The sequence below is a fragment of the Panicum hallii genome, chromosome 3, assembly GCF_002211085.1.
Source record: "Panicum hallii strain FIL2 chromosome 3, PHallii_v3.1, whole genome shotgun sequence".
Taxonomy (NCBI): domain Eukaryota; kingdom Viridiplantae; phylum Streptophyta; class Magnoliopsida; order Poales; family Poaceae; genus Panicum; species Panicum hallii.
Window position 1 is genome coordinate 30439036 of NC_038044.1, and position 22256 is coordinate 30461291.

A 22256-nucleotide genomic window follows, 5' to 3' on the forward strand; every position below is an offset into this window, starting at 1 on the left:
ATCTGGCTTTCATCCCTGCAGGGCTTGGACCACTTGCGCGTGATCCTAAGTGCTCTCGCTGTCCTCTTTGGCAAGGAAGGCGTGTGGTTTCCGATGTAGAACCACTTCTCTCTCCATCCTGACAAACTACATGGGAATTTGTACGAGATGTATTTTTTCTCCATCCCTTGCCTCAGCTGCAGCCCAGCACTGCCAACCTCGTACGGGACCTTATCGTTGGGTTGGGACTTGAGGTGGAAAAGATAGGTGAAGAGATCGAAGTGCGGCTCCATTCCTAAGAATACTTCACAGAACTAGACAAAGATGGAAATGTGAAGGATGGAGTTGAGATTAAGATGATGCAACTGGATTCCATAGTAAAAGAGGAGACCATGTAAAATGTCAGAAGTCGAGAGGGCTAATCCTCGATCGACGAAGTATTGAAAAAGAACAATCTCATCAAATCCTTCATATGGCCTTTTGTCTCCAGTGGCAGGGCGCCACTGGATGACTTCCTTGCTCTGGAGAATTCCCTCATCAACAAGGGCTTGGCAATCAGCTTCGGAGCACTTACTTGGTTTCCACCCGTCGCCGGTGGTGGTGGTGGCCTTACAATCCTTTTCCTTCCCATTGGGGGCACCTCGCTTGTTGCTGGCCATCCTTGTGGTCATGAGATGCTTCACTCGCATGCGCTCGGGGGCTACGATGATAGAGGTGGTGGAGCAGGGCTTTTAGGGAGAAGGATGAACTGGGCGACTACTTCTTGCAATGCAAATGACCTAGATCTAACTCTAGAAGTGGTGGCGGCTATGAGACAGAGGAAGATGAAAGGCTCGAACAGTAAAAAGCACAAGTGAAAGGGTGAGTAAGACCCTAGGTCACCATGCGGTTAAATAACCACCGGCAGGCCCAAGTTTTCTATACGGAATGCGAAGAGTTTTTTATAGGATAAGATTTGTTTTGAGCGGTTATCTTGGGTCACTTTGGGAAAGTTATTTGTTTAACCTTTGGGATCCTTTTTTCCAAAACTAAGAATTTGGATTAAAGGCTCGGGGGCTCCGGGACACGTGTTATCAATAGCTTATTTTTCAATTTTTTTGGAAGATAAGCACAAAAGATTCAAGACTAATTTGACCCTCAGCCTGATTCTTCGATTCAACCTATGGCTCGGGGGCTATCCATATGAGGTGCGAGTTCAACCACACCCCATATAAAAAAAGACCATAAAACTACTCGGGGCATGAGCACCTCACAGCCTCCAAACAGCCAAGGAAGTACTCAGAAGATACCTTCAAGACCAAGTTCAAAAGAACTCGAAGATGCCTTCAGAAGTACTCGGAAGCCTATAGTACTCAACTACGAAGAGCTCGGAGGTTTGTCAGACCTAGAGCCATGGGACTGCGCATGTGGCCTACATATTCTACGATAAGGGATTGGACCTGGTCCACGCCCTACATCAGTTGTAACTATTCATACCATAGTAGGACTAGTCGGAATAGAAGGAAACTACCCGAGTAGTACTCGGGTAGGACTCCTAAGCTCGTATCTGGCTAGGATTTTTATATAATCCTGTCCCCCCAGACTATGTAAGGGCAGGTAGGGACCCCCTCGAAGCACATCAACACCTAAGGCAATACAAACCACCACACAGAATGTAGGGTATTACGCTCTCGGCGGCCCGAACCTGTCTAAATCTTGTGTTCCTTGCACCTTCGAGTTCCTGATCTCGGTAACACCCCACCTACAATCTACCACCTTAGGAATATCCCTCGGTGGGCTTGGAGGTTAAACACTGATATGGCTTTTTCTTTCATTTTCTTCAAGGAGTTCTTCTGGTTGGCAGGGCTGCATCGCTTCGATCTTCAGCTTGCTAGTAAGTTCCGTGCTTTACCGAGTAAATTAGGTCTCTGATTGATGGTGCATCGCTTCTTTCTCGATCTATTAGTTCACCAAGTTATTGATACTAGCCTCTCATTGCAAGATTAATTCATTTAGTCTTGTTTAGTTTAGCTTTTATCATAGTTAACTAGCTTAGATTTGAGTTATCTATCAGCTTTTACTGTACTTTTGTTGTTTTGATTTAACGTATAAAGCATAGCCAATTAGATTTAGATCTAGGTGTTGTTTACCAGGCATTGTTAAGTAAAATTAATACTGCCTTTACGATCGAATCAGCTAACTCTAGCTGATTACTTATTAATTCGTATCGGACCCTTGGCCGATTTACTCTTCGGAATGATTTGGAATACCAGCCAATTTGTTCTAGTATTTAACATTGTCTTATCCCTTGTCAATTGCAGGTCAAATTGACTAGCACGCCTAGCACCTACGAGAAGCTATTTTGGAGCCTACGCCGGAGGACAGTAAATTTCCTAGATTCTCGTGTTGGGTCACGCAGGAAGCCGATTGTTGGTCTTTTGCGTCAACAGTTACCCGTTGTTGTTGTTAACGAATGTAGCGTCTTCTCGGGTCCCGAGTGTCCACCATTTTCGTAGACTTCACATGAGGAGTGTGAGTCTATAGCTTTGATTGGAGCATAGTTGTTCATGTGCTCCTTGAATTTTGCCCTAATGTCTAGGCGTTTCAGAAGGAGGTCCATCTTTGCAACGAGCATGTCCATCTCCTTGACGGTGTGCACACCCTTGGTTCAGGGTTGGAGGCATTCTTCACTCCACCCTTGATTGGAGACCATCTTCTCGACTAGTGCTGTAGCTTTGGCGATGGTGAGGTCGAGGAAGGCTCCTCCAGCAGCAACATCGATGTGGGCTCTTGCCGTAGGAGTCAGCCCATTGTAGAAGCTTTGGAGGACGAGCCATTCGTCCATCCCATGATGAGGACAGGCTAGGATGTACTCTTGCAGCCTTTCCCAAGCTTCAGAGATTGACTCCATCCCTGCCTGCTGGAAACTTGAGATTTTCCTGCGCAGAGCAATAGTTTTGCCCAGCGGGAAGAACTTCACGAGGAATTCCGTGGAACATTTATTCCATGTGTTGATGGCTATTGATGACCATTAAATCACACTTTGTCCGTCAACTTCTCATGAATAATAGAGCTTTGCATCATGTTCCATACATATTTTATTTATTCTAATAAAGTTCCACAAGTTTCGAATGAGTTGTGAATGTAGGGACATGTATATCAAAAATGAGACAAAATGGAAAAAATCCCAGGCCAGCCGCCCTGGCATGGACCCAATCACCACATCATCGATCTAGGGGCAAGAAAACACACTTACCTTGATCCTTAGCCGTGCACTTGAAGTCAGTTTGATCAAATGACCCAAAAGGCTTCACCCATGGATTGAAGGTTCCAACTGCATGCAAGACTTGGGCAAAATCCTGAGATTCGCCTCCCTTGACAAAGCACAAGCATTGATCATCAAGTCGGTGAAATGGAGGGAGGAAACGCGCCGAGGCTAGGCCAGCCGGCCCCTAACTGTCAAACCTCGAACTAACACAACTACCACCGACACTAGGAGAGCATTCGGGACGTCTAGGAGAAGGGCAGTGCCAAGTGGCACAAATCCCAGGCCGGCCGGCTTGGGAGAGGCCGGCCAGCCCTACTTTGCAGCCTCCCAAGCTCAACTTCGCGTGGAAGTTACCTCAACCGACAAAGTGGAATCCAAGCTAAGAATCAACATCAGCACCGACCTGCAAGAGCTATAAATAGAGGGTCACCCCTCACATGTAACACACACCAAGGAGTTCTCACTCATTTCACTTTCTAGAGTTAGGTTTAATAGTCTTGCAGTTAGAGTGGAGTCGAGCTTGTCTCGGGATTTCGGAGTCATCATCGGAAGTCTTGTATAGCTCTTGTATCTTTCCCTTTGACATTTATCACAAGATATATTCTTAATCTTTTCGAGTCAACTTTACTTTCCTCATTTATTTATCTTTCCTAGTTATTCAGTTTGTGTGCGAAAGTTCTGTCCTCTAGCTTAGGCTTTGTTATCTTTCTTGTTTTATTGGGATCTTACCTTACTGGTTTTCTCGCCCAGACTAGGGAGATCAAGTTAGGTCCCTAGGTTGAGGGGGACTACGCGGACTGGAAAGTCCACGCAGGATCCACCCGATCCGCAGGATCCAGGTACACGGCGGAAGACCGTAACTGCTAGGGATGCCGAAGCTGAAGATGAAGTGCAAGAGGAGGCCGAAGAATCCAACACCACTACTACCCAGGGAGAAATCGAGGAAGTCCCAAAGGCTTCCCGAGAGTACCACGATTCAACCGCCTTACCATTTTTGGAACGGAGAAGGAGGCCAGTGGCCGGTGAGCAATTCGGCATGTTCGTCGAGTAATTAAGAAGCTCTATGTCAATATACCGCTTCTTGATGCTATGCAGGTTCCCACGTATGCCAAGTATATCAAGGATATCCTTGGAAACAAGAAGACCCTGCCAAACACTGAGGTTGTGCTACTTACGGAGGAGCGTAGCGCAGCTATACTCTATCCTCTCCCGGAGAAGAAGAAAGACCCAGAATGCCCCACCATCACATGTTCAATCGGAGCCCAACATTTCAAACACGCTCTTTGTGATGTAGGAGAAAGCGTCAACATCATGCCAAAGGTAGTTTATGATAAGCTTAACCATCACGTACTTGCTCCTACTGCCATGTGTTTGCAGCTACCGGACCAATCGATTCATTATCCCACGGGAATCGCTGAAAATATTCCGGTGAAAATATGGAACTTTTTCGTCCTCGTTGATTTCGTCATCCTCGACATGGAACTCGACATCAAGAGCCCTCTCATTCTGGGAAGGCCGTTCTTGAGCACGGCGAATGCACACATTGATGTGGGAGCTGGAGAAATCCAGCTCAATATTAATGGACAGAAGGAGAGATTCGCCTTTAGAACGAAGATCGAACAATGCTCAATAGTCAAAACATTCAACCAGAACAAGAAATCCGAGAAAGGGCCGGAGAAGCCGTCAACCCCATCCATCGAAGCTCTCATCGAATTCATGGAAAGTCTGCAGATTCGAGAGGAGATCAAGGTGCATAACCAGAGGAACGCGAAGCGAAGAATCCAGCGTAAGAAATTTCTGGAGCTCGAGAAGAAAGAGATCGAAACAAGCAAGCCCATAAACAAAGTGTGGCAAAGAAAAGTGTCATCACCGACAACAACTCCATCCGGTGACAACAATGGAACCCAAGGTATGGAGAGTCCTACTCCGGACTCAAAACCTGAGCTCTCGCCATGAGGTAACATGGTAGTTATCCATTCTTTGCATTTGCATATAGGATAGTCTATTTCTATGCATAATTTATTTAAACTTCATCGTAGCATGTTTAAATTTCTGCAAAGTGCATTTTTATTTTTTGAACTTTTGTTTTAGTTGCACTACATAAAAGAGATCAAAAAATTTCGGCCAGTTTGTAGGCTGGCCGGCCCCACCTAGGCCGGCCGGCCCCACATGTCATCCTTTGGCTAGTGTGCAGCTGCAGGGAAGAATGAGCAACCAAGCTTGAACGTGCATGTGCGGGCCATTTAACCCCATCATGAATGGTTGGCCTCTCTTTGCACCATTCACACCCCATCGTGCAACATTCTCGATTGAATGCTCATGCAAGAATGAGACATGATGAACGAGGAGCGTGCATGAGAAAGCAGAGAGCGAGGCAGTACAGCACCATGCCTACCAGCCCCATCATGGCCGGCTGGCCTCACCATCACTGGTGCCACCCCATCACCACCAAACATGGCATTATCACTTGCAAGTCTATGCTCAAGAAGACAAGGTGGAGCTCCCGGTGTTGTTCATGAGCTGACCGGCCTAGCATAGGCTGCCTGCCCTGCCTCATGTGCGTGCCTATAAAATCCGCAACTCCCGACATCTCTCGTCGCACCCTCAGCTCTGGTACGCAGGCATCTCTCAGAGTTCGAGTCTCTCTTCTCCCTTCCTAAGTATCCCTGCTCAATTAAGTTATTGGAGCTAATTAGGCAAAGGTGCTTAGTGCTAGCTCACCCACAAAAATAGAATAATCTAGTACCTAATAGCCAAAAAAATCAGTGCTAACTTTTGCTTAGCCAAGAAAAATACCAAAAATATTCTCCCTCTTTGAATAAAGCTTTGGCACACTTGAACGATGAATGTCTGTGGTGGTTCATTTCCCACAAGGACGACTAACGACTAACGAATTTTTGTTTAGTCCTTCAAGTATTTTGTGCGCCCTAATCTTTTGTAGGCACCATGTGGACTGCTACGAAGAACAAGCTCAAGAAGCTCAGCCCCTCGAGTTCTAGGCATTCGCAGAGTTCGGTGTCCTCCCAGGACAACATATTGGTGGACTCAGGTGGCTGAGATAGTGTTTCCCAGGAGGACACAACTCCTGCAGTGCCTACAAACCGTGTCTGCATTCGTATTCATGTCCTGACTACGGTCAATTAGATCGTAGCTCAGAACGAATATGAGAGGGAAGCACTGAAGCTCCTCAAGAAGCTGAGTTTCAGCCACACAAAGATTTTTGAGCCCTCTTCGTCATCAAAATGGGCCTAAAACAAGACAAGATCCTTGCCTTCAGCTACGCCGGTTGGTATGATTTTGCTGACATCATAGAGACAGGTTCGCAACTCTTAACCATGGAATTCCTATGTCTCCTAGCATTGAAGAAACAGCTAAAACAACTAAAATCTATTTCCATTTCTTTGATGAGCAATATGTGTTAACGGCAAGAGAGCTTAGCATTGCGCTTGACTTCAGTAAAAAGTGCTTGCTAGATCCTAATGCTCTCATAAAAGACTATCAATATGATCGCACAACCTGGTGGAATGAAATTTTTGAAAAGCCTATTAGCAGTAAAAATAGTATAGTGTCAATTCATAATCCTACTCTTAGACTGCTAGCAAAATGGCTCTGCATGGTTGTCACCCGCGCTCTGACCTGTGCCTCTACAGTCTCCCTGAGTTGCAGTGTCTTTTTGCTATGGCTAAAAAGATAAAGTTCTGTCCCGTCATGAGCATGTTGGCTCATTGGCAAAAGATGATCGCAGGCTGAAGTCCCATCGGCATAACCTCCTTGGTTACGCGCATTGCTGCACATGTCAGTGCGTTGGATAATGCCCAGTTCACTTACCTGCTTTTGACGAAAGCGTACCAGTACCGAGTAGGCCTAGAGCATTTTGTTGAGGGACATATGATGCGTGAGGGGCCAGGTAACTCTCTCTTCATGTGTTACCCCAGGTATGACAGAGAAATCAAGCTCCCATACCTGAAACTCTCTCTCTACTCGGTCAAGCACTCTTACAAATGGAGAAGAAGGAGCCAGCACGTCGCAATGTTGCCAGTTCGGCGACACGAGGATGGGTTCGGCTCAGTACCCAATAGGAGCAGGCAGGACCATCACACCAGGCAAGTACTCCTCAGATGAACTTGGAGCAGACCGACGAGCAGTACACTTAGGGTGGCGCGAGCACTGCCGGAGGCACCACTGAGTATGGTGAAGATTAGGGACCCTACTTACCCCCAGGTATTGAGAGTTCTTATGGTCCGCAGGTGGGTCCGTCGAGCTCAGCGCGATACAGTTATGAGAACCCGATCATGCGGCGGATCATGAACCTCACGACCTAGGTCAACACCTTGGGCCAGCAGCAGAACCAGATCAGCCAGGACCTTGCGCACAACACCGACTGCACCCAGCAAAGCTAGGGAATGAACACTTCCATGCTCCACGACATCTCCGGCGTCTTCACCCATCGGGACCTTGACGCAACCACCAGCAGCAGCAGCCACCACAGCAACATTACACGCAACAATACTATCCATACCTGCTGCCGCATTACCCATACCAGTAGCAGCACCACGACCACAGCCAACAGAACTAAGCTTCATCTAAGCTTGGGGGTATATCCAGATAAGTCGTCTCACCCATCCTTAATGAAAAATAAATAATAATAATAATAATAAAATTTGAAAAAAAATGTGTTTCATGCTTTGAATAAATGGAACTCCCAATTTTTTATCTGTGGAAATCCATGTGAGCTCTACTTCCGGAAATGATGAATAGTTGCTCTGTTCATTCTCTGCAAGTGCCTTGTATATAACTTTTTACTCTCCTAGTACTTGATTTTGTTGGCACTTGGTAATGTTTTCATTGAAAATTCATGGTTTGTGGGAGGATGAGCTTGATTTCCAGGTCTAAGTTGTTGGGAAATTTGAGATAGTGAAACCGGAGTAAATCTGCATGCTCTAGTATGGAACCTCTCGAAATTTCTTTAAAATAAAATTATGGAAAAGAGATCCCCTTTGGTTTACATGTCTTATCTAGAGCCATAATGTTTTACTACTTGAGCTATTTTATGCTATCTTGTGTTGCTTTGAGCTCTGCTGAATGGTGAGTCTGTTCAAGAAAAGGTGCTTGTCGTATGTCGATCTTTCTCCTTTGCATACCCATTGTTCTGCTAGCCTCAAAAATATCTGGCTTGTCAATCACCTACTCCAGGTATTAATATCCACCTTCGCTAGATAATCTCCATTCATACCATAGCCTAAAATCTCCACAGTGAACCTATCCATCCAAGAAAGGTCTACTCCAACAAACACTCCCTCTCAATATCTGTTGGCTGCCATGAGAATATGGGTCATCTTCAAAAAAAAAGAAACAAAAAGAAAAACCAAGGCACAAAGGAGATAAGACCCATATCTCTCCATAATTTTTGAGAATCAAGGGATGAAAATAAAAAGACCAAAATTTCCCAAATGTGAGATCATTCTCTCCCTCTTCCCTGAACATCATACCTCCCATAAGATCGGGATTTGATCGGGTACCAATCTCATGCGAACCACTCTTCGGCTCGACAACAAAGGTAACCAAGGTATGCAATACTCTTCCTACCTATGAACTCCACACATCAACCTTGGAAGTAGGAAGAAGATGGTCAATCTCCGACCATGGTGAGGACTACGCACCTTGAGCGACTTTGAGAGAACCATTGGGAAATGTTAAACCACCTTTTAAAACTAGCAAAAAGAAGTCCGAGAAAGGAACCTGAACAGGAAGCAGGAAAACTCTGGTGGAAATTGTTTAGTCGCCCAACCACTCAAGACGAGGGATGAAATGCGGATAAGCCCCACATTCCGAACCAAGGTACGAGCCAGCATTTTCAAGGTACATACGGATTAGAGTAATATGTTATGCACAAGGTACTTGCGAGGGGTGAACATTGACGCAACTCCTGATCCGCCGAGCCCAAGTTTCAGCCTTGCTCAAGGATGAGCAAGAGTTTAAGCTTGGGGCTGTGTTGATGACCATTAAATCACACTTTGTCCGTCAACTTCTCAAGAGTAAATAGAGCTTTGCGTCATGTTACATACTTATTTTGTTTATTCTAATAAAGTTCCACAAGTTTTGGATGAGTTGTGAATGCAGGGATAGGTGTATTAAAAATAAGGCAAAATGGGAAAATTCCAGGCCGATCGGCCTCACCTAGGCCGGACGGCCTAGCACTAGACCCAATCACCATGTCATTGATCCAAAGGCAAGGAAACACACTTACCTTGATACTGAGCTGTGCACTTGAAGTTGGTTTGATCAGATGACCCGAAAGGCTTCACCCATGGATTGAAGGGCCCACCTGCATGCAAGACTTGGGCAAAATCCTAAGATTCGCCTCCCTGGACAAAGCACAAGCGTTGATCATCAAGTCGGTAAAACAGAGGGATGAAACGTGCCTTGACCAAGTCGGCCGGCCCCTAACTATCAAACCTCGAACTAACGCAACTGCCACCGACACCAGGAGAGCATCAGGGACGTCCAGGAGAAGGGTGGTGCCAAGTGGCACAAATCCCAAGCCAGCCGGTCTAGGAGAGGCCAGCTGGTCCCACTTTGCAGCCGCCCGAGCTCAACTTCACATGGAAGTTACCTCAACGGACAATGTGGCGTCTAAGCTAAGCATCAACCTCAGCACCAACCTGCAAGAGCTATAAATAGAGGGTCACCCATCACTTGTAACACACACCAAGGAGTTCGCACTCATTTCACTTTCTAGAGTTATGTTTAGTAGTCTGGGAGTTAGAGTGGAGTCGAACTTGTCTTAGGATTTCGGAGTCGTCATCGGAAGTCTGGAATAGCTCTTTTATCTTTCCCTTTGATATTTATCAATATAAGTTATCTTCTTTATCTTTTCGAGTCAGCTTTACTTTCATATTCATTTATCTTTCTAAGTTATTCCGCTTGTGTGCGGAAGTTCTATCCTCCAGCTTAGGCTTTGTTATCTTTCTTGTTTTATCAGGATCTTACCTTACAGGTTTTCTCGCCTGGACTAGGGAGCTCAAGTTAGGTCCCCAGGTTGAGGGGGATTTCTCTTGAAGGTGTCAAGAGAAATCCCAACACCAAGTGCAGACGTGGTGTTTTGCTTAGTGTTAGCTAGGAAGTGTGTTCCACCCCACAGAACAGTGTGGTAGGCGGTAGGTTGTGACAGCCCTATCCATCCCTTGTAGTCCACCACGTTCGGGTGCTTTCATAGCAGTAGTAGCAGGTTGTCATTGGACTCCTCTCTCACCCCTTTCTGCAGTCCTTCCTCTTCCACCCACCGAAGTAAGTTCTTGGTTCCTGATAACCAGTTAGAAGCAAGGTTTAGTCTAGAGAAGCTAGCTTGATAGTTTAGAAGTGTTCTAGGAGTCTTTTTCTCTTGTTGTCCTCCAAGCTACTTACCGCTCTAAGGTTTAGAGTCTCCTATGTCAAACAGTCATTGCCTGGCCATTTATCCAATTATATCTTATCTGGCTTACCCCCACTAAATTAGTCGGTGGATATCTCTAGTAAAGTTTATCACTTGTTCATTCGATATTCTTTAGACGAATGGTTCCCCGAGGAAATTTACGATACCATGGAGTACTCCTAGGTGAAGTGCTACCGTGATGGATTCTATGTGCTTGTGAATACATATTCTATTGGGCATAAGAAATGCCAACAATAGCTTCCTTGTCCTTATAGAAACATTGTTTCGCCTTCCCCAGGAGGCGGAATGGAAACAGACGGAGCCTGATGATGTTAGCTGCGATCCTCCATATCACTATGATTTTACACAACTTGAGAAAGTTCTATAGATGTGCGTTGGCGTCCTGGTTTGGCTTGCCACAGAATGGGCTAGCCTGCACCATGTTAATGAGACTCGATTTGAGCTCAAAATTCATGTCCATGACTTCGACATTGGGTCCGGTGGCCACGTTTGTGGCTGAGGGGATGGAGAAGTCATGAAAAGTATTTACGGCCATAATGGTTGATGGTGCTTGAACGATTGGTTCGGTTGCTGAGAGAATGATTTGAGGAGGGATGACGCGAGGTCGGACCCTTCTCATGAGCTTATCTGGATTTTCAACGAAGTTTTTCGGCAAAGAGAAACCAGTCATACACTACCCTATTTTTATCCAGCAGGAGAAAACAAAAGCAACATTAGCCGGTACAAACAATAGCTATGTCTTAAACACATTGCGAAGATTATGTATTAGTAAATCTTTTAACCAATGCCATCCCTGGCAACGGTGCCAGAAATGCTTATTGGTATTTCTTAACGTCATCACCAGGATTGTCAGTCCCAGGCAACGGCACCAGAAATACCGTGGTGGTATGTCTTAACGATTATAGAATGAATCCACAAGCACACGGATATACCATTGTAGCATTTCACCCGGAGAGTATCTGGGTATCGTTATTTATATTTTCCCGTAGGATGGTATGATGTAAAAGAGTTTACTAGGTACATAGTTAGGACAAAACCGTAGGATGGCATGGTGTAAAAGAGATTACTAGGTACATAATCATGACAAAATGGTAAATGATAGATATGGCACACAAACAGTCAAGCCAAGGTCAAGAATAAAGAATAATGAACAAACCAAAGGTTAACGGGAGCATAGGCATACAAACAGAGTCCTAAAGCATCTATTCATACAAGCAAGGGTTACAGAAGGCACAAGGTTAGGGCTCAAAGATAAGACTCTAGATATCAGGAAGAATGTCCTGCACCAGTGTACAACCAGTCCTGTTACATCTTTAAGAACTCCTACACCATACCCGAACGTGGGAAAGTGCACTAACCATGAAAATTCTGCTGTAGCGAATGGATAGGGCTGTCACTACCTGCCATCTATCCCTACAACATCATGGAGACATGGCCATATCCGAAGGATCCCGCATACCTAGGCATCACGCTCGTGTATGAGGTCACTACCCTAGCGCCCCCGGGTCTCCCACCCTTCTGATGGACAAGTAAAGCGCTAAGGCAAGACCAAAGGCATAACGAACCGAAGATTCAAGACTAATTTGACCCTCGGCCTAATTCTTCAATTCAACCTAAGGCTCGGGGATTACTCCATATGAAGTGCGATTTTCATCATACCCCATATAAAAGAAGACTTAAATCTACTCGGGATATGACCTCGCAGCCTCGAGGCAGCCAAGGAAGCACTCAGAGGAAGCCTTCAAGACTGAGTTTCAAAAGAAACCGAACATGACTTCAGAAGTACTCGGAAGCCTGTAGTACTTGGTTACAAAGAGCTTAGTGGCTTGTCGGACCCGGGGCCACGAGACTGTGCACATGGCATAGAATATTCTAGGATACGGGATGGGACATATCCCATACCTTATATCTGTTGTAAAGTACTCGGATATGATTAGTACTAGTCGGTACAGAAGGAAACTACCTGAGTAGTAGGACTCCTAAGCTAGTATCAGTCTAGGATTCCATGTAACCTTGTGTGGCAGAACTGCCTGAATTATTCCGGCTCAAGTGCACTAGTTATCGCTATACAGCCGTTACTAACTCAACGCACTTCAAACAGAACAACCCATTGGTCTGTCGGGTCTCCGCCCGATGCAACCACGGTTCAATAGGATCGAAGCAGGTTTACCTCGCACGAAGGTGAGTTTACAATCATACAACAGCTCACCAACTTTTAATCCACAACATATTAAACATTATTACAATCCATTTCAAACTTACGGTAAACTTTATACAAACATTGTTCGAAACGACAAGCTAAACAGCTTATCCAGGTTCATAGCGGAACTAAATTCACACGCGACTACACACGTCACGGAGGTTGACACCACACTCAGCCCAAAGTACGGTGTCATTCAGGAGGGTCACTACCAGCCGGGGACGGATCTGATTCCACGGACTAGCCAAACGGAATAGAAGTTGGCCATGTGGAACCATCCGTTGGTTTTCAAAGGTCATACCTGGAAAATAGACTAGTAAGACTGAGTATACTAATACTCAGCAAGACTTAACCGGGTTATGGTATACTTAGCCATGTAGCTAGACTTATGCTGGCTTGTAATGGTTCTGAGTTTAATTTCAGCTGAAAAGCAACAAAGAGTATAATCTATTTTCATGTTTTAGCTTTCAGATTCTAGTCTCATTAACCATTCTAGGTAAGCACCTATTCTAGACAAACAAGGTAGAGATCAACATCCATCTAGATTTTTCCATAATGGTTACTGTTCTTACTCTATGTGGCAGAAGGAATAAGCAGTCTCAATCTCCACGAGAAACAGACGATTCTGAATCGAATTTCCAGACCTTGCAAGGCAAACCTAACTCATACGCTTGGAACATCCAATGATAGTTCCAAAGAAACTGCTTGCCTTTCATTCCGACTCGTGGATCAGGCCACCACAAGCGACTGTAGGACCGTACGCACACCAATTGTGCAGGACCTACGTCTGTAGCGCGACTACATGACCGTACTCCTGTCCGCTGCGCGGAATGTACTCCCACACGTCGGTGCGTGAGAAAAACCAAATTACGAGTGGTGGGAGGTATGTCCACTCCTCAGGCCGATCGGTTACTAGACTTACCGCTTTACCATATTTCGTGGCATGTGGCTAGTACTTTCAAATGCTTAACCACCACTACCACACACTGCGACCTTATCAACTTTTATGAACACAGATGGGGTAACCTTCCAGGTCATGATACTGCACATAACCCCGTCCATCATCCTTATAGTGATTGCAGAATAGTAAACATTCAACTCCTATATAGCGCGAGTGATAGGAAATCACCCGACTTCTGCCGGTCCTATTAGCAGAGCATCTATTCGATAAGGACTCAGGCACAATACATAGGTTCCTAGTATCAATGCATTTAGGGTTCCATTTCAACTCCTAGACTTAATGCAAGATATAATATATAAACATAAAATTGTAGTAAATTGAAATATTGGGTTATGCACTAGGGCTTCCCTCTCTGAGCGGGGCTAGGGTCAGTGGTGTCAGAGACTTCCGAACTTTGGTTCGGAGCTTCAGTTATAGTCTCGACGACGTTTACCGGGTCTTCAGAAAACCCTTGATCTTGTTCCAGGACTAGCTCGTAATCTCCGTCGTCGAGTGTCGTTGACTCTACATGATATGCAATGATTTAAGTGAGATGGTTCTTGAGTTAAGGATTTTACTTCATGATAAAGTTGCAATCCAAGAAATTAACAAACATAAACTCATGAAACAAGGGGGGTTGGATCCAATTCTACTATTTGTGTCCTAATTCGATTATCATATCAACCGAATTACTTTGAAGTAGTTTGACTAGTTTGATTTTTATTTTAAAAACCATAAAGGTTCTGACCCTGGATTTTTATGGGTAAGCTTATTCCTAGTGGATAGGCTTACTATGAATTTTTCATAATTTTCTAAAAATAGAAACTAGGGTATTTGAATTTAGTTTAAATGTTAGGTTTAATTTCAAATCTTAGGTAAACAGTGTTACAAATTCTTGAAAAATGAATTAGGGATTAACTATCAATATATTAACATATGGTAAAAATATCTAAGCATGAAAAGCTTAGGATCATATTTGAATAAATTTAAATCCTCCCAAGTTTGATTTGCACAAAGTTAAATTAACCGAGGCTAGAGTGCAATATTGGTGCTGAAAGTTTTACACAAACTTGTATTCACTTTAAACAGACTACCCATTAAAAATCACAGGTAATAAAGTTATCATGCAAAACTTATCTACAATACACTCTTTTGCTTGACTTCAAAATACCTTATCAAGCATTGGGTTTCATATCATACTCTATTAAACAAAGTTGTAGAGTTTAACTCCAGGAGTATAACAAAATTGGTCTGCCTATTTTTGGATTTTTCTACAATTTACTATGGATTTTACAAGTTGAACGCCTTTATAAAAAAGAATTGAAAGAGGAGTTTTCAGAGAGGCCCTCGGGTTTAAGCATAAGGGTCCCAAAAACAGAAATCTAAATTGCAAATGGGTCCCTGCCAGCCCATGACGGCGGCCGGTTGGTCTGACCGGCGTGTTCTCGCCGGCGGCGAGGTCTTTGGCAGGGAGGAGCAGGTCCTACACGGCCTACAGGACATGTTGTTCTCGATGGTGGGTGATGTGCACTAGGAAAAGTGGTGGAGCATGGCCGGCGGTGAGGAGTGGCGGCGTGCTCATGTTCCCGGCGAGGGGCCGGTGAACGTGGATGGATGGGGCACGCATGAGCACCGTGGAGGTGTGGGGGTGCGATTGCGGTACCTAATTTGGCCGGAGGTGAGGCGGAAGGGGGTCGTCGACGGTGAGGCGGCTCGGGTTTTCACCGGCGACGATGGCGGCACGGTGTTCTGCTGGCTGGGGTGTCGGAGGGCGGTGAAGGAGTAGCTAGAATGCTTCTGCGGGATAATGTAGTGCTGTTGGTGCCCTTGGTTGGGGTTGAGGGGCGGTGTAGCGTTGGGTCGACGGCGAGGCCGAGCGGCGGCGGAGCTTGAGCTCACCCGCGCTGCGGGAGACAATGCTCGGATGCGAAAAAAGGAAATTGGATGGGTCAGTAAGCTGCAGGGAGTTGCGGTGGTGCTCTAGGAGCACTGGATCGCGACTGGGAGGCGGCGTGGGCGGCTGACCACGGTGACCAGGGGTTGCGACGGAGGTCCGGTGAGGCGCGGTGGTTGGGAAAGAGAAATGCCGGGGAAAACAAGTGCTTGAGTGAGTAACGAAGGTCGTGGTGCAGCTGCTGAGCATGCCTTAAGGCTGGGAGAGGCGTTGCGCATGCGAGCAGGAGCTGGCAACGTCGGCAGCACGCGTGGCGGCTCGGGCGGCGGCGGCGCGACGTGGAGAGGTAGAGGCAGGCCAGCGCGAGGCCGGGAAGGCGGCGGGCAAGGCGTAGGAGGGCACGTGGCACAGCTCAGAGCGGCGCGGGGGCGGTGGGTGTGCGGCACATGGCCGGCGAAGTGGCGGCGGTGCGTCGGGTAGAGAAACAGAGGAGGAGGAGGAGTGGAGGTAGATGAAGGAGGATCGGTTTGCAATTTCCCGAAAGTGTAGGGACTCCACTGTAAAGCCTAGATAACTTTCAAACCATAGCTCAAATGAAAATGTGCCCAAAAGCAAAAGTGTAGGGTTTAGCAAGGTCTACAGCTTTGCTTTAAGGTTCAATTGCAAAAGAGCTAAGGATTTGAAACTAACATAAAACTTGGCAAACTTTTAAACTTTAATTAAATCCTTTTTAAAAACTACACTACACTTACATCCTATGTGTAGTTTCATCTATATTTACGATTTAAAAGCAAGTTCTTGACTTTTGCAAAACAACCTTCATATATTTGGATTTTACCTCCCATTCTCACCCATTTAACACTAAAGGACCTATTTTTTACAAAATTACACAAACACCCTTTTCCCTTTGCATTCAAATATTAGCACACCTATACAAATTCAAATATACATACTTTCTACTAGCATTTAGTGTGTTTTCATTCTAAGCACCTAAATGTCACACCTTGTCCCCCCGGAGTATATAAGGGCGGGCAGGGACCCCCTCCAAAGAATAATCAATCCAAGACAATACAAACTACCATACAGGACACAGGGTATTACGCACATCATGGCCGGAACCTGTCTAAACCTTGGGTTGCTTGCACCTTCGAGTAACAGATCCCGGTGACACCCTATCTACAAGTCTACTACCTTAGGGTATCCCTGGGTAGGCTTGCCGGTAAAACAGTGACATATGGAGGATCCTATCTTTGATGAGATCATTGACGCATGTAAGAAAAAGCATGTGTACAAAATAATGGGCTGCAAATATGATTGGAACAATGAGATCATCCTCAATTCTATGCCACTTGTTATTTTGAGGAGGACGGAGATGTAAGATGGGTTCATTGGATGAATCAAGGCAAATGGTACAAGATTAATTACTTTGAGTTTGTTACCATGATTGGATTTGAGAAATCTGACTATGGGTGCAACAAGATCCATATCGGGTCACATCTTCCCAAAGAATGCGTGAAGTACATGTATTTGCCTGGCAGGGAGTGGGAGTATGGTTGACCTAAAGGCTTAATTCCATTCTATGGCTATCTCAACAAGTTCTTCGGAAGACACTTTCTCCAAGAGAGGGTGATGCTCACAACATCTTAGCCTTTGGAAGAAATTTATTGCTAGCTCCATGGCCTAGTGAGCCGGAGTTTAGTGTGTTTGACTACATTTGGGAGGAAATCAAGTCCATTTCGGAATCACCTTAAAAGTGTTGTGGTTGTGGTGCTTATCTCATGTTCGTGATTGACCAAAAGACAAACTAGAGATTTGAGTTTGATTATGTGCATACTCCCATTGACATTAAGAAGGACGCTCATCCCGGACCCACTCTAGCTCAAGTGATACAAACAAGGTAGCAACTTGCTGCCCAAGGTGATAATGTGGCTGCCATTGATGCTCCTCCACATGCTCCTAGTACTCCACTACCTCCTTCTCGCTCTAATTCTCGATGTGGTGGCTCTATGAAGCATACTTGGGAAAAACCTCCCTCTCTAATAAGAAATATGTTCAATTTGATATTTGGGATGTGCAAGTCCACAAATGATGTGGTGCACAAGGAGAGGGAAAGAAGGAAGAAAGGCAATCTGAGATTGAAGAAAATTCAAGAAGCTAACTGCCCAAATGATTCTCCTTCTCCTGCTGGCTCCGAAGGACACCTAAGTGAACCTTAGAATTTGTAGCAACTTAACACAAGATATTAGCAAGAAGACTATTGGGGTCAACTCTACAGAAGTGGATCATTTCCTACTACTAGATTTGTCAACCCTACATATCTTGATCCCTCTGCTGCTCCTATGCCTCAGCCACCTCCATACGAGCCTCAGCAGCCTCCTCATGATCCAAATGTGACTAGTGCTGAGGGTCTTGGATCTTGGCTGTTTGGACATCACCTTGGTGCTCCTGGTCTTTGACCGAGTGGATATGATGGCAGAAATGATGATGAAGACGATGGTCAGCAGTAGAAGCTTGAAGATGGACTCCCTCAGGGCCTTCTTGGTGATAGATGACAAAGGGGGAGAAGATGATGGATTAAAGCTTCAGTTACTGCTCTCAGTGTATCTGCTTAGGCAAACCTGGCACTTCCGAGTTGCAAAATCCGGTAGTTCTAGATTTGCATGTGATATGCCACATGCCCTGTAATAAATTTGTTTTAGCTCATGTGGACTTGAGAACAATTTGTAATGTGTGCTATTGTGTGGTGAACCCTCTTTAAATACTTTAACTTAAGACTTGATGCATGTTAGTGTGGCCGAACCGCCTGAATTATTCCGGTTCAAGTGCGCAGACTATCGCTATACAGGCGACAGGATCTCATCGCACTTCAAATGGAACAACTCATTGGTCTGTCGGGTCACCGCCCGATTCAACCACGATTACACAGGATCAACGTAGGTTTACCTCGCATGAAGGCGAGTCCAATCTTACAACAGCTCACAACTTTTACACCACCGGATAATTAAACATTATTACACAGGGGTTTTATTTCATCCTAGCTAATACAAATTTATACAAGCATTGTTTGAAAACTTCAAGTTTTAGCTGACAGTATTCAGAGGGGCAGCGGAAAAGATACAATAACACGACTACTTGTTGCAAAGTAGGCACCATACTTAGCCCAAAGCATGGCGTCATTCCGATGGGTCATTGCCAGCCGGGGACGGATCCCATTCCACGGACCAGCCAAGTGGAATAGAACAGAGCCAAGGAGAACTAGCCACAGAGTCCTTAAATGGCATACCTAAAATCTACATTACTAGCAAGACTGAGTATACTAATACTCAGCAAGGCTTACCCGACAATTGGGTATACTTAGTGCATAGCTAAACCATTATAGGTTGAACGGCTTTAGTTTTCTTTTGTGGAAAAGCAACAAAGAGTATGTCCTTACTTTCATATAGTAGCTTTCAGATTCTAGTTTCCTTTAACCATTCTAGGTAAACACCTATACTAGTCAAGCAAGGTAGATATTAAGCATCCATCAAAATTCTTCCCTTAAATGTTACTATCATTACTCTATGTGGCAGAAGTATCAAGTAGTCTCAATCTCCGCGAGAAATGGATGATTCCTGAATCGAATTTCATAACCTTGCAAGGGATCCTAACTCACACGCTCAGAAACTTTCCTTTCCGGGCGACCGTTCCCATCTTATTCCGGGGTGTGGATCAGGGCCGCCACAAGCGACTGCAGGACCATACGCACATCCAATGTGCAGGACGTACGTCTACAGCGCGACTTTATGACCGTACTCCTATCTACTATGCAGAACGTATTCCCACACGTCGGTGCGTGTGTGCAACAAGACCAAAATTCGAGTGGTGGGGTAAGTCCACTAGCCGGGCCAATCAGGTATTAGGCTTACCACGTACCATATTTAAAGTATGTGGCTGGTACTTTCAAACAATTAACCACCACTACCACACACTGTGGCCTTATCAAACTTTAACCAACACGGATCGGTACCATTCCAATTCATGGTGCTGCACATAATCCCGTCCGTGATCCTTATAGTGATTGCAAAATAATAAACAATCAACTCCTATATCGCGCAAGTGACAGGAAATCACTCGACTTCTGCCGGTCCTATTAGCAGAGCATCTACTCGATAAGGACTCAGAAACATTACATAGGTTCCTAGGTTCATGCAACTAGGGTTTCATAACAACTCCTAATACTTAATGCACAAGATAGATATATAGTAATATAAGTGCATAATTTAAAATACTGGGTTATGCACCGGGGCAAGCCTTCTTGGGTGGGGCTAAGGTCAGGAATGTCAATAACTTCCGAACTTTGGTTTGGGGCTTCAGTAAGATCTTCGGCGACGTTCACTAGACCTTCAGAAATACCCTGCTCAGGTTCCGGAACCAACTCGTAGGTTCCGTCTTCGAGCGTCGTCGATTCTACATGATATGGAATGATTTGAATTAAGCGATTATTAAGTTAATAACTTTCCTTCACATTCAAAGCATCGCACAACAAGGATTTGAATTCCAAGAATTTAAACTTACCCATTATAAATTACACTAACTAACTCTACTAACATCATAACTAATTTTTGTAATTTTAAGCATAAGAATACTGAGGTTAAGAATTTAACCACACACACTTAAAGTTGATACAAGGTTCCTGTTGAATTTTCATATTTTTAAACCTAACCGGATAGTAGTATAAAAATGGACAAATTCAAACTTAAGATCATAAGTTTTATTTTTAGTTTGCAATCTACAGAAGTTCTGGCCTTGAATTTTGATAAATGTGTTCATCTTTATCAGATGAGCTTGCCATAAATTTTTCATAAATTTTTGAAAGCAGAAGCTAAGTTAGTTGAATTAAATTTAAATTTCAAGTTTGAATCAAATCCTAAGGTAAAACATTGCTATAAAATCATTAAAAATTCCCTATGAATTATTTAACATTAGAACAACACATGGTAAAAAAAATTTAAGTATGGAAGCATCAGTAGCATGCTTGAATAAATTTTCTTCACTTCAAACTTACTTTGCACAAGTTTAAATTGGTTCAAGTTAGAGTACAGTACTGGTGGTGAAATTTGCACACAAGTTCATTCATATCACATACAAGTTGCACACCAAAAATCTCATGAAATAAAGCTAGCATGCAAGAGATACATACAAGATTCCCTTTTGTTAAACTTTAAAATAACACTTAAAGCATTAAGTTTCAAACTAAACTTTAGTAACAAAAGTTGTAGAACTGGACTTCTAGAGTACAACAGAACTAGTTTGACAATTTTTGGATTTTTCTACAAATTTCTACAGATTTTCAAAGCTGACTGATTTGAATTGAGGGGGGGTACTGATATTTTGCAGAGAAGACCCTAGAAAGAAAAGAATATCTGCAATTGGGTCCCTGGCCGGTTTGAACCGAGGGCAGCAATGGTGGCGGTCAAATTCCGGTGAGGAGGATCACCGGCGGCAAGGGGGAAGTGGGGGAAAAGGTTCGGGAGCTCAAGACGGGCTCGGGGGTGGCCGGAATCGAAGAAGGAAGGTGCGGAGACGGTGGGTCGACACAGAACCGAGCCGGCGCGGCGAGGTCCCGAGGCGGCGGCGGCATTCCGGCGGCCAGAGTGCAGGAAGGCAGCAAAGAAGTGGCTAGGAAGCTTCCACGCATAGATGTAGTGCTGGTGGTGAGCTCGGTGAGGGCCAAGAGGGGGCGGAGCAGTGGGACAACGGCGAGGCCGAGCGGCGGCGGTGGACAGGATCGCCGGCATGGTGTTCTGGTGGCGTGAGCGTGAGGAGATGGAGATGAACTAGTCAGGGACCTTTAGTGGGGTGTAGTGGTGCTGGTGGAGCACGGGATTGTGGGTGTGGGGCGGCGGAGATGGCTGACGACGGTGAGCAGAGCCGGCGGCGGAGCTATGGCGATAGTGCCGAGCGGAGAAGAAGCCGAGGAAGCGAAATGCGACTGCGCGAGGAAGTAAAAAGAAGGGGCACGGGCGAGCTGGAGCAGCTGCTGGCGACCGGCGGTGCGATGTGGCGGCTTCGGGCGATGGTGGCACGACGTGGCGGCTTCGGGCGATGGCGGCACGATGTGGCAGGGCGGGGAAAAGCCAGCGGGGTCGAGCGGGCGGCGGGCGAGCGAGCTGGAGGGCCAGGTGGTGGGGTTAGAGCGGCAAGGGGCAGCTGGCAGCGTGGGAGCTCGCTGGCAAGGGGCGGCGATCGGTGGAGCAGAGCAGCAGAGAAACAGAGAGGGAGGGGAGAGAGAGGAAGACGATGAGGACTTCTCCGTAATTTTTCAAAAGAGCAAGGGGTGCCCTGAAAAGTAAAATTTTCTTTCAAAGCATAGCCCAAATGAAAATATGCCCGAAAGCAAAAGTGTAGAGTTTAAAAACATCTACAACTTTGTTTTAAGGGTCAGCTTCAAAAGAGTTAAGGTTTTGAAACTATTTCAAAATCCGACAAATTATCAAATTTCACATAAAACCTATTTAAAATTTACATTCCAAATGAAACCTTAAGATAATTTTACTGCTTACAGTGGTTTAAAAGTAAATTCTT

At 45.2% G+C, this 22256-nt stretch overlaps 1 non-coding gene across 1 annotated transcript; it reads left to right on the forward strand.

Moving 5' to 3' along the window:
* Positions 1-2801: 2801 nt before the first annotated feature.
* Positions 2802-2908, forward strand: LOC112888236. Its single transcript, XR_003227775.1, has one exon. It is a non-coding gene; the product is annotated as a small nucleolar RNA R71 (small nucleolar RNA).
* Positions 2909-22256: the final 19348 nt, after the last annotated feature.